This window comes from Mytilus californianus, unplaced genomic scaffold, assembly GCF_021869535.1.
Source record: "Mytilus californianus isolate M0D057914Y unplaced genomic scaffold, xbMytCali1.0.p SCAF_8, whole genome shotgun sequence".
NCBI lineage: Eukaryota > Metazoa > Mollusca > Bivalvia > Mytilida > Mytilidae > Mytilus > Mytilus californianus.
Genome location: NW_026262734.1, coordinates 98215684 through 98230771, shown reverse-complemented (window position 1 = coordinate 98230771; position 15088 = coordinate 98215684). Strand labels below are relative to the sequence as shown.

Genomic DNA, 15088 nt, shown 5'->3' with positions numbered 1-15088 from the left:
CCATTTGAAATGCCAGTAGAAAAGGAGGATGAAATTTGAAGAAAAAAAGGCAGGACAGGAGTTTTCAGTGAAAAAGGCAGGATGACAATTTATGTAAAAAAAAAGACACAGGATAAACGAATAAAAAAAAGGCAGGACCGAAATAGAGTGAAAAATAAAAAGGCAGGACAGAGATTGCAACTAAAAAAAATGCAGGACGAAATTTTCATTTTTCATCCTAGCCCCCCCCCCCCCCCCCCCCCCCCCCCCACCCCTAAAAATAAATCAAACGTCTAAGTATCCTGATGCTTTTGACAAGTATCATGATTAAAAACATAGGGATTGTTTAAAATCATAACGATGGAAGAACTATAATGATGGCCGTATCGTTATGTTTATACATGAACCTCACTCATACTGTTTTGCTAAGGATGCATGGGTCCTCATTTCAGAATCTTGGATCGTGAGGGCTTATTTAAAGTTATGTGTCTTGTTGTGTATGGATTCAAAATTATATAAAGTTAAAAAGAATGCATCTACAAAATAAACACGGAAGGGGTTTGCCATTTTGGCCAAAAAATGTACCTATTTTGATATAACATATTCACTTAATTTCACTACCTATAGTTATGTTAATATTAAAGAAAGAATGACCTGTACCAGAGACATAAATATTTTTAATTAATCCGCACAAACGTAGTGACTTTTGAACAGGGAAATTTCGCGCAAACGTAATGTGTTTAATCGCGCAAACGTGGATTTTTTTTCGCGCAAATGTGGGACGAATTCGCGCAAACGTAATGCGCCGGTGTATATATATCTCTGCCTATATACTTATATACAATATTTAAAATATGTTTATATGTTTATATAACTGCACGTAATCTGTATCATCACTCATAATTCATAAATATACAGCTACCCTCAAATTTCTGGAGTTCATTTTGGAACTTATTTGAAATGTGAACTTACGAAAGGAAACAGTAAGATTCCCAATAGCACATTTATGTATGTGAAATGTAAGTCATTTTTATATAAAATCTCGCAAAATTATGACCGATATTTTTAGCATATCCCCGTATACCCAATAATAGGGGAAAAAACGTCAATATAGCACGGTGCAATTTACCTATATAAACGTTATTATCAAATGTTTATTTTTTATCGAGTTTGCCAATTTCCGAGTCCAGTCTGTATTGTCTTGAAATGGCAGTATTTACAATACTAAAAACATTAAGACTTGATGAATAAGTTAACGGAATATAGAAATAATGAAAATGCTTCAGCGGGAATCCCAGTTACGTAATCGGGTTTAGTCTGGATTCGGTTCTAATTTTTAAACGCCGGAAAGATCTGGCGAAAGATCTAGATGTTATGACGCAGACGACACCAAGGACGCTGTGCCCGATTGTTCATTAGAAATGTTGTACCTGCTATACAAACATACACGGACATTTGAATATTAAAACATTGGAAATGGCATAAAATAAGCAGTCCATGCGGAGGCGGAGTATTTTATGAGAAGAAGGTCGCTTTTCAACTTAAAAAATGGGGGACGACTTGTCTTGTGAACAGAGCAGCCAACGCAACAAGAGGCAGATAATTTATTTTGGTAAAAAAATGGGCAAATCACTTAAAAAAACACACTACATTCATTAAGTATGCTGAATGCAATGCTGAAACGTTGTCAATCAGCGTTTCCATATAATTTATATACAAACAAACAAACATTCATAACAACAAGACCGTTGAAAACGATGTCAAGTCCGTTCGTCCTTGGCATGATATTTTCGCCATGTGGTCGTTCGCCCTCAAATATATTTAAATGACATTAATGTTTTATAAACTGAATCAGATATTTATATGAAAAATAGTAGGGAGCAACCTTCAAAGGGGGATAATTGTTTTTGTCCAAGTCAGAAATTATTTCCATCAGTTATATGAAAAGCCCTGTCAAAGCCGAAAGTCTTGTCGTAACTTGGCATAAGTAAACAATACATAAGGAATCTGCGCTCCTAGCAAAGGTGAAAGGTAATATTTTCTGGATTTCACAAACCCAAACCAATATGGGAAAGTATACATTTTAAAAATCTAAACTATATGAAAAGGGTGGGGTAAACAGAGTAGCTTCCCCCTCCCCCACCCCCAAGAGAAATGGGCTTTGGATATAATAGGGTAAGGGGGATGGGTGGCCCCTTCAAACTAGTTTAAACCCACCTTCAGGACCGACAGGACTGTCAGGAGCCTGTACTTAATTCAGTGGTCAGGTGTTGCTGAATATCGTATTTGTTTTTTGTTCATTATTTTGTACATATTAATCTAGCTGTAGACTGTAGTTTTCTGGTTTGAATTGTTTTACACTTGTCATTTCGAGCCTTTTATAGCTGACTATGCAGTTTGGGTTTTACTCATTTATATTAAAGGCTGTACAGTCGGTGACATATAGTTGTTAATTTCTGTGTAATTTCAGTGTCATTTGGTCAATTGGGCCTAAAATAAAATATTGTTTGTTTCCCCAATCCCGACCGACCCGGAAAATCGCCGCGACCGGAATAATTTTATTGCCGAATTTGTGTAGACATTTTTTTTTCGAAATTCATGTTGTGGTGCGGTGCTCCTATGAAATGGAGGAGTCAAATACATAAGACATAAGAAGGAGACGCTGTTCTTCAAAGCGCCTTTGTAATCGGCATAGTTGAAAACGCCTTGATGACGCAACTTGGCTTTCTTCTTCCACGTGGTCTCGGGTCTTTACGATATTCTCTAGATTGTTCATACATTTAAATGTCAGAACATGGACGCCGTTCTGTCGGTTTCTGTTGCCGTTTATTCGGCTGGAAACTTTAGGATTGACTTGGTAACAAATGTGTTGCGCAGATTTTCTAAGAAGGAAATATTTGAAGACATATTTGAGGACGTGATAGCCGATTTAGAATTGACTGAAGAGGAGGAGGATGCTCTTGACAAAAACACATCCGTGTATCCATTTCTGAAAAAAGTGGTTCTACAGAAATATTTAGTCCACACTACGGTGATGACATGAAACTGGCACTAGACTTTAATAAAGACTTTAAGTTTTTGAAATATTGCATTGACATTGATGGGACCTCTACAGAAAAAGAAGCCTCCTCCTCAAATATTGTCAATACCTTTGACAAAATGATGGGAGCCAGTCAAGCTGTCAACAAACTTCCTAAGCGAAAAGAAGAAGCTATTAACAAGTTTACAGGTATGCATAATAAGTGACCGTCCCAACATCTATTTCTTGCAAGCAAAGGTAGACTTTTTAAGGATAAGGAGAGTCTCCCCACCGTTGTTTGCATTCTTTTTCTTGTTTTCTTGCAAATTTTCAAACCCTTAACGGCGTAACCTAAATTCCCTAATGATTTCCTTATGCCCTTACTAATTTGACCCGAAGCCTGAAAGCAATTGATTTAAATTAATCATTTGGTCCCTAATAAAAGCAGACCACTCCACACTAGTCTCGTAAAAGCAGACAGCCCATACTTCTCTAAAAAGAAGGCTGCCACAATGGTAGCGTGCTCGCCTCGAGTACCGTGGCTTTGATCCCAGACGGAGTCACTGAACCAAATGCTTTAAAATTGGTATTTGCTGCTTTTCCGCAAAAAAGTCTAACTGTTCGAGAATCCAGAGCATTCGACAGACTGCTAACCAAGTACGACTACTGTTGTGGATCTGTTATCACACCTGAAGGTTTGCTTTTATAGTATTCCCAAAAGATTTTCTTATCACTTTTAATATATAATAACATGGTCTTGCATAGCATGATTTTGTGAACCAACATTGAATGAAAGTTCCACATTTAACAAACAATAAAATGTTCATATACTCTCAGTTGATTGTATTTTTTATGCATGTTCCATTGAGTTATTCAGTGTTTGATATGGTTTCAATGTTTAAATCCTTCTTTCAGTGGAAAATTGCATACTTCAATGAACGGTATAAACTTCATTCTAGTAGTACACTCTCTGACATTGAACTTGGACAGATTTCTGACAAATTATACTGCTTAATATAATAAACAGAAGGCTCAGTATTTTAGACATTTTATTCATTGAAAATTCCCAATATATATATACAAAGTACTCTAGGATATTATTTTTTATTTATTAAAGATCTCTGTTGTTCTTTTATTTCAGGTGATGCTCTTGAAGGCGTGGTGAATGTGCACCTACAGATAGACTGTAATACACATGTGGAATTTCCGTATTATGCCTCTACCCTGGCACAGCCCAATATCTGTGCCTTCTGTGCAGCTGTGGGGGCAACAAAGGACCAAGATGCCATTTAAACACATCATATTGTTCTACCAGTTTGCAGAGACTGTGTCATTATTGGAAAATTACCACCCAAGAGAAACCCAATTAAATAAATTATTTCAAATTATACATAGAGTTTTATTTAATATATCTGACATGAGGAAACTGATAGCTTGATACACCCTAGAATTTACAATACTGCCCTATAATGATGGTTTGTAATTTCCTATTTACAAGTACCAAAAAAAACAAATTTACCAAAAAAATAAAATAATTTACCTACCTACCTACCCACACCTGACTTGATAGGGTCGGGTTTGGGGAAACAATTATTTATTTTTGGCCTTGTGGAGAGTTGTGAATGTCTTACTGGCAATCATACCACATCTTTAATATTTATATATAATATATATATATATGCTATGTAACAACTTGGACTATGGATATCATATACATGATCATAGGCTGATCCTGGGCGTGGGGCCCATGCCCCCCCTCTTTTGTGGGAAAAATTTTGTTGATTATATAAGGAATAACTGAAGCACGACTGGAGTGCCCCCCCCCCCTTCTAGGTCAGTCAGTGCCCCCTCCCCCTTATGAGAAGTTCTTGATCTGCCACTGATGTAATATATGATTATAACAGATTAGAAAAAATGCCTTCATAATATGTATAGTGCCAAATTTCCTTCCCTACCCTATATTTTTAGCTAAGAAATAGCCTACCTTTAAGTTTTTTGGGTCATTTTTCAATAAGCACTGTTAAATCAAAATTTCTCTCCCATAGACTCAATGTAAAATAAAAAAAATTCCCTACCTACCTACCCTATTTTTTTCAAAGATGTTGTAATAGGAAACACACATTATTTTATTTGGCCTTAGGCCTAGTATCTATCTTGTTATAATTAAATCTCAATAATAGACATATTTCTTGCATACTACCTTAACCACCATAATCCTTGAAGAATATTAATACATTGAAATGTAAGAAAATGCACACAGTGATGAGGTTCCTGCAGTCTTCGCCAAACTATTTTGGGGTTTGTCTGAATGAAAGAGAAATTTTACGTTTTTCTACTAAAAATCATTTTGTCGGTCAGACAGAGTTTGGGATACACTGACTTTTCCGATTTCAGACAGACACATGAAACTGGAAAATACTATTTGTATGCCCATCACTGTAGCGAAGGGGGTATTAAGTTTTGCCCTTGTCTGTCCAGTCCGTCCGTACATCTCCAAAATTGGTTTCTGTTTCCTAACTTTAGTTTGCCTCAACCAAATGTTATAAAACTTATTCACTATGCTTATTACCACAAAATACAGATCAAGATCAAAATTGGGTGGCGTCACCTTTACCGTTCATGAGTTGTGTCTCGTTATAAACAAAAAAAATTCTGATTTTTTTTTCGTTTTCGTAATCTAACTTAAGTTCGTCTTAACTAAATATTATGAAACTTATACACAATGCTTATTACCACAAATTGGGTGGTGTCACTTTTACCGTTCATGAGTTATGCCCCTATTATTAAAAAAAAAGGGCTGAATCTGTAGTTTCTGTTCTTTAACTTTAGTATGTCTCATACAAATGTTATGAAACTGATGCTTATAATCACAAAAACAATCCTTCATCTGTATGTGGAAGATGACTCGTGGAGCAATAAAAATGACAAAAAAAGAACAGGAAGACCTGTTCATGTGTACATCGGTGTAAATCTACAAAACTGCAATGCCAAAAAGCCACCACATTTTGAAGTTTAAACCTTTTTTAGAAATGTCAAATTGATATAAATCTCCTAAAAACAATACCATGCTAATATCAAAATAAGGAGATGCAGCATTGATATGAATGCCAATGAGACAACTATCCACCTGATGGTCTGACACATCAATGCATCATGTCATTATCATGTGACCATCAGAGTGACATCAACATGATACTTTGTACACATGTTCACCCACTGTACTAACAGATAAACTAGATTGAGTATGCTGAGATAGATTTGATGTACAACATAAACATTATTGTTGGGACTGGTAAAAATATCTATAATTTTAACTAAGCCACCATCTATTTTAAAAATAAAGTAAATTTTGTAAAAATATTTGCAGATTATGCTAATTATTTGTACATGTATATATGCATTAAAATAAATTTAACTTTTTGTAATTTTTCAGTGCCACTCACTCTTCCAACAACTGAAATTGTTAAATATTAGATACTGTATTGTAGCAAACAATTATAAGCAGTAGCTATCAATCATGTCAATTTGTCATGTAAATTCTCATTTCCACTTGGTGATTGAAAAATGTATGTCATTTTGCCTTGCATCAGAGAAGGGGAAAAAAACAATATTATTAATTGGACATGCTGTTGCTTGCCAAGGCCTTGTGTTGGCAGGTCAACAATGGTTATTAGGTTGCAGTGGCGAATCCAGAACTGTTCATAAGAGGGGGGGGGGGGGGGCACTGACTGACCTAAGGGGGGGCCCCGCTCCAGTCATGCTTCAGTGATTCCCTATATAATCAACCAAATTTTTCCCACAAAAGGGGAGGGGGGCACGGGCCCTTCAGGGCCCTCCCCTCCCCCCCCCTGGATCCGCCTATGGGTCGGCTCAGTGGGAACCACTACTCATACAGGTCAATAATGTTTGGTACAAAATGTATGCAGTTGTGTAAAAATTTTAACCACTAAATATGAGGGTCTGGATTGGGTTTATAGATTAGGGTATTATGGACACAATTACAGAAAAAAAGTCCCATAAAAGAACAGGGTTCCAATATGCCCCCCCCCCCACCCTTTTGGCAAAAGATAGAGGGCAACTTTTAAATACAAAAAATATCTACAAAGACCTCAATACATGTATGGTGGAAATGGATTAGTCAACTCTTATTAAGATAAATCAAGTGATTTTTAACAATTTATTTGGTTTTTGCCCATTATCTTAAAACTTGAATAGATAGTGAGAAACTATGAATAGCAAAAATGATCAAAAAGACAAGATCAACATATAGGCCATAACGTCAAATAGCTGAAATGAAAATTACCTTAAAATCATGATTTTAGCAATTTGGGGAAAACTTGCTATAGTTGGTCGTAAGACTTTATATACTGAAAAACTGTTGTTTAACTCCAAATTTGATTGCAAAGTCTACCAATACCATAACTTAACAGTGCAAAAATTGTCTATCAACTCCTTCCATATATGAGTTGTTGATCTTAAAATGAATGATCATGATGATACAGAAGAAATAAAAGGGACATTCAAAACTCATAAGGCCAAACAAAAAAGTATGTGTGTTTACTGTACCCCTACCTACCCTAAGTTTTATCCCCTACCCTAAAGTTTGTTTGACCATTTTTGATTAAGCACTGTTTAAGTCACAATGTTGCTCCCATAGACTCAATGTAAAAAAAAATATTAAAAATAATAAAAATTCCCTACCTACCTATCCTATTTTTTTTCAGCATGTGACAGTAAACACACGTACTTTTTTGTTTGGCCTAAATGAAAGAGAAACTGATGTCTTGCAAAAAAAAGAAACAACCAAAAAGTCCACACATCTCTATTTAGAAAACTTATTATAATAGACTGAATAACATTAACCCACCAAAAACAAGAGGCGACATGTTTAATAACAGATGCACAATGATTCATGTAGGTGAGCCACACATATATATACTATTTAAAGGCTGTAACAGTTAAACATGAACCATCTATTTAAGGGATATATTATAAATTTCTAAACTTTTATATAATAATGTATAAACTATTATTATTTTTTCTTTCTTAGGTTTGTCAAATATGTTCCTTGGTGTATGATCAGATCTGCATTATAGTATTAGTATCAAACAAACTGTAAATAAAAGAAAATGATGTTTTAGGTAAATATAAATGACACATAGGAAATATGGAGTTATTCAAAGATAATTTCCAAACATGTCTACAAAATTTTTCATTTACTATATATTAAATTAAACTGTATTTGGTGTGTCAGATGATGTGCATTTCTGTCCGGCAGAATTAATCTGACCTTGCATGGTTCATCGTCCTCTGTTACCTTTTACAAAATCTTCTCCTCTGAAACTACTGGACCAAATTTAACCAAACTTGGCCACAATCATCATTTGGGTATTTAGTTAAAAAAATATGTCTGATGACCTGGCCCGCCAACCAAGATAGTCGCGATGGGTTAAAAGAAAAATAGGGGCAAAATGCAGGGGTGAAACTAAACTTTGTAAGGCCAGTAGCCAGCTGGGCTACTAGACTTGAAAATCAGTTAGCCCAGACAAAAAGTTAGTAGCCCACTTTATTTCACTATGAGTATCACCGGTGAAGCCCGCGAAGTGGGCTGGACTTGCTAGGGGGGTTTTGGGGGCATGTCCCCGCCCCCAAGAAAATATTGAAATTTTAGACTCAAAACCCTGCATTCTGAGCATACCTGGAGGTGATTTAGATGCTTGGGAAAATGTAAATTTTGTCTTATTTTTGTTGTTGACTTCAATCAAATTTAATAAAAAAAAAAAATCATTTACAAAATGGGAATCTTCATACCCTGTGTACCAGTTTTTTTTTAATATCTTTTTAAGACAACTAAAGAATTCTCTGTCCTTAAATACATGTAGATGATCGATGAAATATTTAATTTTATTTCTTTAATAATCTAATTTATTAAATATCTTGATCGATTTATTTTGCGTAACTACGTACATTTGTAAACAAATGACCCCTCTTTTTTCTCAAAAGACTTGTACACGTATTTCAAAAGCATTGTCATAAAATTGATATCTCCTCTGATTTTCTCTTTTTTGTAAACTGTTCAGTAAGTAGGAAACTAAAATCATTTTGAACCAATGTTATTCATTTGTGGTCGACAATATTCTACTTTCGTTTTTGACCTTCATTCTCTGGACACCACGTGGGCTTTGAAAAGGGAACTTCAAAAGGTACTGTTTTCCAGATTCTTAACAACATTATATATTATACGTTCTTTTATTTGACTGATATTATTTCATAACATGCTATTGTCATCTTCTCTGAATTTCTTCGCTTTCTTGAAGCCAAAACCGAACAGGGTATTTGATTGCTTCATATTGTAAATGACCATCGGAACGTCTCTCTTGTTATCCTTGCAAACATACGATACTTTCCGGACTTTTTAAATAGACGACCAATCAGTACCTGAATTAACGTGAACTATATTTAGTCAAAGGTAAACACTGATTTTACATCCTTGTTTATCGCGATTGCGACTTTGCGACAATACGACTCTCGAAACTTGCCTGTATACATTTTAAAAAAGATTTTTTTTTTCTTTTTGAATTTATATTTTTGTCAGTGAAGTAGCCGGCACTTGGAGCCACGGTAAACAGTGGATTTCCGTCTGTCGAGTACTTTGTTTTCAATTCGCCACCTGGGCTACCACAACTGAATAAAAAGATCGCCCAGGTCAATTTCTGGTCGCCCTGGGCGACCGTTAAGTTTTTTCCCTGAAATGTAGATTTTGGCTTATCTATATTACTAAATTAATAGAGTTGAAATTTGGTGTCGCGTTTTCTTCTTTCACATAAAATCCATGAATATTGTCTTATACCAAAAAGGGGTAATGACAAGCGTAGTTTATTATGTGTTCATTTCAAGATCTTTTGGGGGTTAAGATCGCAAAAAAGCCAGTTCGGATCGACCGTCCTTCACGACGTTCGTCACTGAAATTTACGTGCCATCATCATTTCCGTCATTGCATGTCTGCCCATCAAAATTAAATTTTATTTCGTAGCAAATACGGTATATATTGACCTTACACTGAAACACTTTGTGATACGCTCTCAGCAATTTAACAACAGATTTTTACACGTCAAGAGCTTTTCCTTCTGGGGAACCGCATCAATTCAACATGAAAAGGGTGGGGAGATTACTTCGGTTTTCGGTTAAAAATGGGTACATAAGTGCGGCTGGAAAGTGACCCATTCATATTAATGCATAAAATTTTCAGCCCACTCATTTATAGGGGTGGTCCTGAGCACGGAAACACTTGAAATCAGGTGCGGATCCAGGATTTGAAAAAATATCGCCTTACACAAAAACTATATATCTTCAAATTATGAACCAAACTATATTTCGTGGATATTTTCTAGTATCTTTGAAACCAAAGCATTAAGAGCAAGTCTGACAGGGGTAAAATTGTTCATCAGGTCCAGATCTATCTGCCCTGAAATTTTGAAACAACCCATTGTTGGGTTGCTGCCCCTGAATTGGTAATTTTAAGGAAATTTTGCAGTTTTTGGTTATTATCTTGAATATTATTATATATGGAGATAAATTGTAAACAACAATAATGTTTAGCAAAGTAAGATCTACAAATAATGGACCACTTAAGGAGTTATTGACCTTTATAGTCAATTTTTTACAATTTTAAGGAAATTTTTGTAATTTTTGACATAAATCTTCTGCTCTGAAACTACTGAGACCAATTTAACCAAACTTGGCCACAATCATCATTAGGGTATCTAGTTTACAAAATGTGTCTGATGACCCGCCTACCAACCAACATGGCTGACATGGCTAAAAATAGAACATAGGGGTAAGATGCAAGTTTTGTCTTATTCTTTTTTGAAACTAAATAAATAAGAGAAAATTTGAAAGGAGCAAAAATGTTCAGAATAATAAGCTCTACCAATTGTCCATATACGTCAAAACTGTTAGAAAAATTCTTATAGGAGTTATTGCCCATAAATGACAAATTATATCATTTTTTTCTCATTTTTATACGGCCGCAAACAAATTATTGGTATCATGTCGTCATCGTCCAAAGACATTTGGTTTTCGCACAATAACTTTAGTATACTGTAAATTCAGAAATTATTGCGTGCATTTATTATTGCGATTTTGTCATTTTAGACTAAAATGTGATTTTAATTTTTGCGATATTGAGAAAAATCCTGTTTAATTCATATCAAAAATTTCAAAATGCGAGTTAAAATTATTGCGATTAGAACCCTGTCGCATTTTTCGCAATAATAAAAACATCGCAATAATTTCTGAATTTACAGTAAGTAAATAGAAATCTATGAAATTTGAACACAAGGTTTGAAACCACAAAAGGAAAGGTTGGGATTGATTTTGGGGGTTATGGCCCCAAAAGTTTAGGAATTAAGGGCCTAAAAAGGGGTCCAAATAGGCATTTTTCTAGTTTCCAGACAATAACTTGTGTGTAAGTGTATGGATCTTTCTGAAATTGTACCACAAGGTTCCATACCAAAAAAGGAAGGTTGGGATTGATTTTGGGGGTTATGGCCCTAACTGTTTAGGAATTATAGGGGCCTAAAACAATACTTTTCTAATAATTTGTATAAATTGCTTATTTCTTGACCAATTTCAATGGGGTTTTTATTCTTTAATACTTGGGGTTCTTTAATATGCTGAATCTAACCTATACTTAACAACAAAATTATTTTCATTTACCTGTGTATAATATGACGCAGGTTTCTTCAAAAGTGATGATTTTCTATAAATTGTTTGAAATTTCACAATGATATCATACTTTAACTATGTTTAAACCTGTTTATTTACTTTTGACTTTAATTATTTATCCGTTGTAATTTTTTTATTAACTGTGTATTTGCATTCAGGTGTCACAGGTCAAATTTATTCGTTCATTGTGTGTTAATTTACGTTTTTTGATTGAGTTAAGCCTTCCAATTGATATTTTATAGTGTGTTTTTCTATGTTGTGATGTTATACTATTGTTTCAGAAAAGGGAGAAGGTTTGGTACCATTAAAATGTTTAACCCGCTGCAAATGTTTGCACCTGTCCTAAATCAGGAATCTGATTACAGTAGTTGTCGTCTGTTTATGTAGTTCTTACGTGTTTCTCGTTTCTCATTTTTATATAGATTAGACCGTTGGTTTTTCCGTTTGAATGGTTTTACACTAGTAATTTTTTTGGGGCCCTTTATAGCTTGCTGTTCGGTGTGAGCCAATGCTCCGTGTTGAAGGCCGTACCTTGACCTATAATGGTTTACTTTTATAAATTGTAACTTGGATGGAGAGTTGTCTCATTTGCACTCATACCACATCTTCCTATTTCTATTGTATTAAGTTTTTGGATTTTGGACCCAGTTTTCAAGTTGGTCCAAATCGGGGTCCAAAATTAAACTTTGTTTGATTTCAACAAAATTGAATTATTGGGGTTCTTTGATATGCTGAATCTAACCATGTATTAAGATTTTGGATTTTGGGCCCCGTTTTTAAATTGGTCCACATTGAGGTCCAAAGGGTCCAAAATTAAACTTTGTTTGATTTCATCAAAAATTGAATTATTGGGGTTCTATGATATGCCGAATCTAACCTTGTATTTAGATTCTTAATTTTTGGTCCCGTTTTCAAATAGGTCTACATTAAGGTCCAAAGGGTCCAAAATTAAACTTAGTTTGATTTTAACAAAAATTGAATTCTTGGGGTTCTTTGATATGCTGAATCTAAACATGTATTTAGATTTTTGATTATGGGCCCAGTTTTCAAGTTGGTCCAAATCGGGGTCCAAAATTAAACTTTGTTTGATTTCAACAAAAATTGAATTATTGGGGTTCTTTAATTTGATATGCTGAATCCAACCATGTATTTAGATTTTGGATATTGGACCATAATAGGTAAATGTCCAATTTTTAAAATTGTTCCACATTGAGGCCTAAGGGTCCAAAATTAAACTTTTTTTAAGATTTATAAAAAAAAATTGAATTCTTAAGTTCTTTGATATGCTGAATCTAACTATGTATTTAGATTTTTGGGCCCTGTTATCAAATTGGTCCACATTGAGGTCAAAAGGGTCAAAAATTAAACTTTGTTTGATTTCATCAAAAATTGAATTATTGGGGTTCTTTAATTTGATATGCTGAATCTAACCATGTATTTAGATTTTGGATATTGGACCATAATAGGTAAATGTCCAATTTAAAATTTTTAAGTTCTTAGACCACATTCATTCTGTGTCAGAAACCTATGCTGTGTCAAATATTTAATCACAATCCAAATTCAGCGCTGTATCAAGCTTGAATGTTGTGTCCATACTTGCTCCTACTGTTCAGGGTTCGACCTCTGCGGTCGTATCAAGCTGCGCCCTGCAGAGCATTTTATTGACTATTACCATGAAAACTATGACATTTAGAAAGAAAAATTTTTTTTATGCCTTATATGATTTAAATTATAAAAGATAAATAAACACTTCAAATCTTAAAAATGATCAGCAAGGCAAGATCTATTAAAAAGTCAAATTTTGCCGACAGAGTTAGTAGACTGTCACTCTTCATAGAAGTAATTGCCCTGAAATGGGGATTTTTTTTACCCTCTATTGTGTTTTGAGCAAAAACTTAAGAAGATAAAGAGAAACTAAACAAACTAAGAGATAAGTTTATACAAGATCAAAAAATAAAGATTTTTGTCATGAAGTCTATTCTCCTCCACAATGTTGTAGAGTGTCCTTTGTTTGATATGCATGTAGGCCAAGGTGAGCGAGACACAGGCTCTTTAGAGCTTTAGTTTTTATCAACTCTACAGTTTCGTTGTTTGTCTTTATGCTGACTGCTATCTTGTTTCTTTTAGTTGTAAGACTTTTGATGTGACCTCATATTTATGGTTCATTTGTCATCATTAAGTTTTTGTGGTTTGGTTGTTTTCTCAGATACTGTAAGCAATAGATCACCTGTATATATTGTGTATTGTATGTTTGTAGGATGTACATGTCTGTCTGGTAGGTTTCATCTGACCTTTAGCTTTCATCATGGTTCATAGGACAATGTTAATTTTTTGAGGTTAGGTCTATTTCTCAGATACTATATGTATTACTATAAACAATAGATCAAATATATTTATTGTATGGAATATTGTAAGGTGTACCTGTCTGTTTGACAGGTGTCATCTGACCTTGACCTCATTTTCATGGTTCATTGGTCAGTGTAAGTTTTCATGGTTATGTCTGTTTTTCAGATACTATAATCAATATATCAACTATATGTGTAGCTAGGAATGATTGCATGGTGTAGGTGTTGTCTGCATTGTTCATCTGACCTGGACCTCATTTTTATGATTCATAACGATAAGTCAATTTTCAGTTTTCTAACTTGTATAAAATTAAATTAGAAGATGTGGTATGATTGCCACTGAGACAACTCTCCATGAAAGGCTGAACAGCCTTCAAGAATGAGCAATGGTCTGTTACTCAGATATGGTATCAGCAATAGGTTATATTTGTTGTATTGTGTGACAGTGATTCAGTGATATATATCAGACTTTTTAGTTTTGACATAAGTAAAGCAGATGACTTGTGTTTAAAAAAAGGACATATCTTCATTCTTGACAAACATCTACATATATTCATGCTGGGATTTGAATAAAAAATATGTTTAGGTATACTTTGCTATTCCATTAAAAAAAATAATGATTGCCCACCAAAATACATTTTCTTTTGTTTTTACATTACAGCTGCTGTAGAAAATTTTCGAAGGATATGATTACTGATTATGAACAACAAGATTATATCATCATGACCATTGGAATCTTACAAGGAGAAGTGCAAGTAAATGAAGGAATTCATGTCACATGTGCAAAAATTATAATATTGTAAACAGGAGAACAGTCTTATATAATACTAACAGTTAAACAGTTTTGTGAGACCAAGAGCAAGGCAGAGTAAACTTGGAGTGTATATATGTCAACCACAAGTACATTAATACCACATAATGCTAATGAAAAAGAACTATGGTACACATTTTGTATGATTGTGAATATCTGGTCCCCAAAAAATGTAGTTGTTAAATAAATAGAATTGAAATAACTAAA

General features: G+C 34.3%; 1 long non-coding RNA gene across 1 annotated transcript; it reads left to right on the top strand.

Annotated features, from left to right (window-relative positions):
* Positions 1 to 260: 260 nt before the first annotated feature.
* On the top strand, positions 261 to 15088 carry LOC127710773 (uncharacterized). The gene is made up of 3 exons (XR_007986326.1): positions 261 to 1591; positions 8049 to 8139; positions 14732 to 15088. It is a non-coding gene; the product is annotated as an uncharacterized LOC127710773 (long non-coding RNA).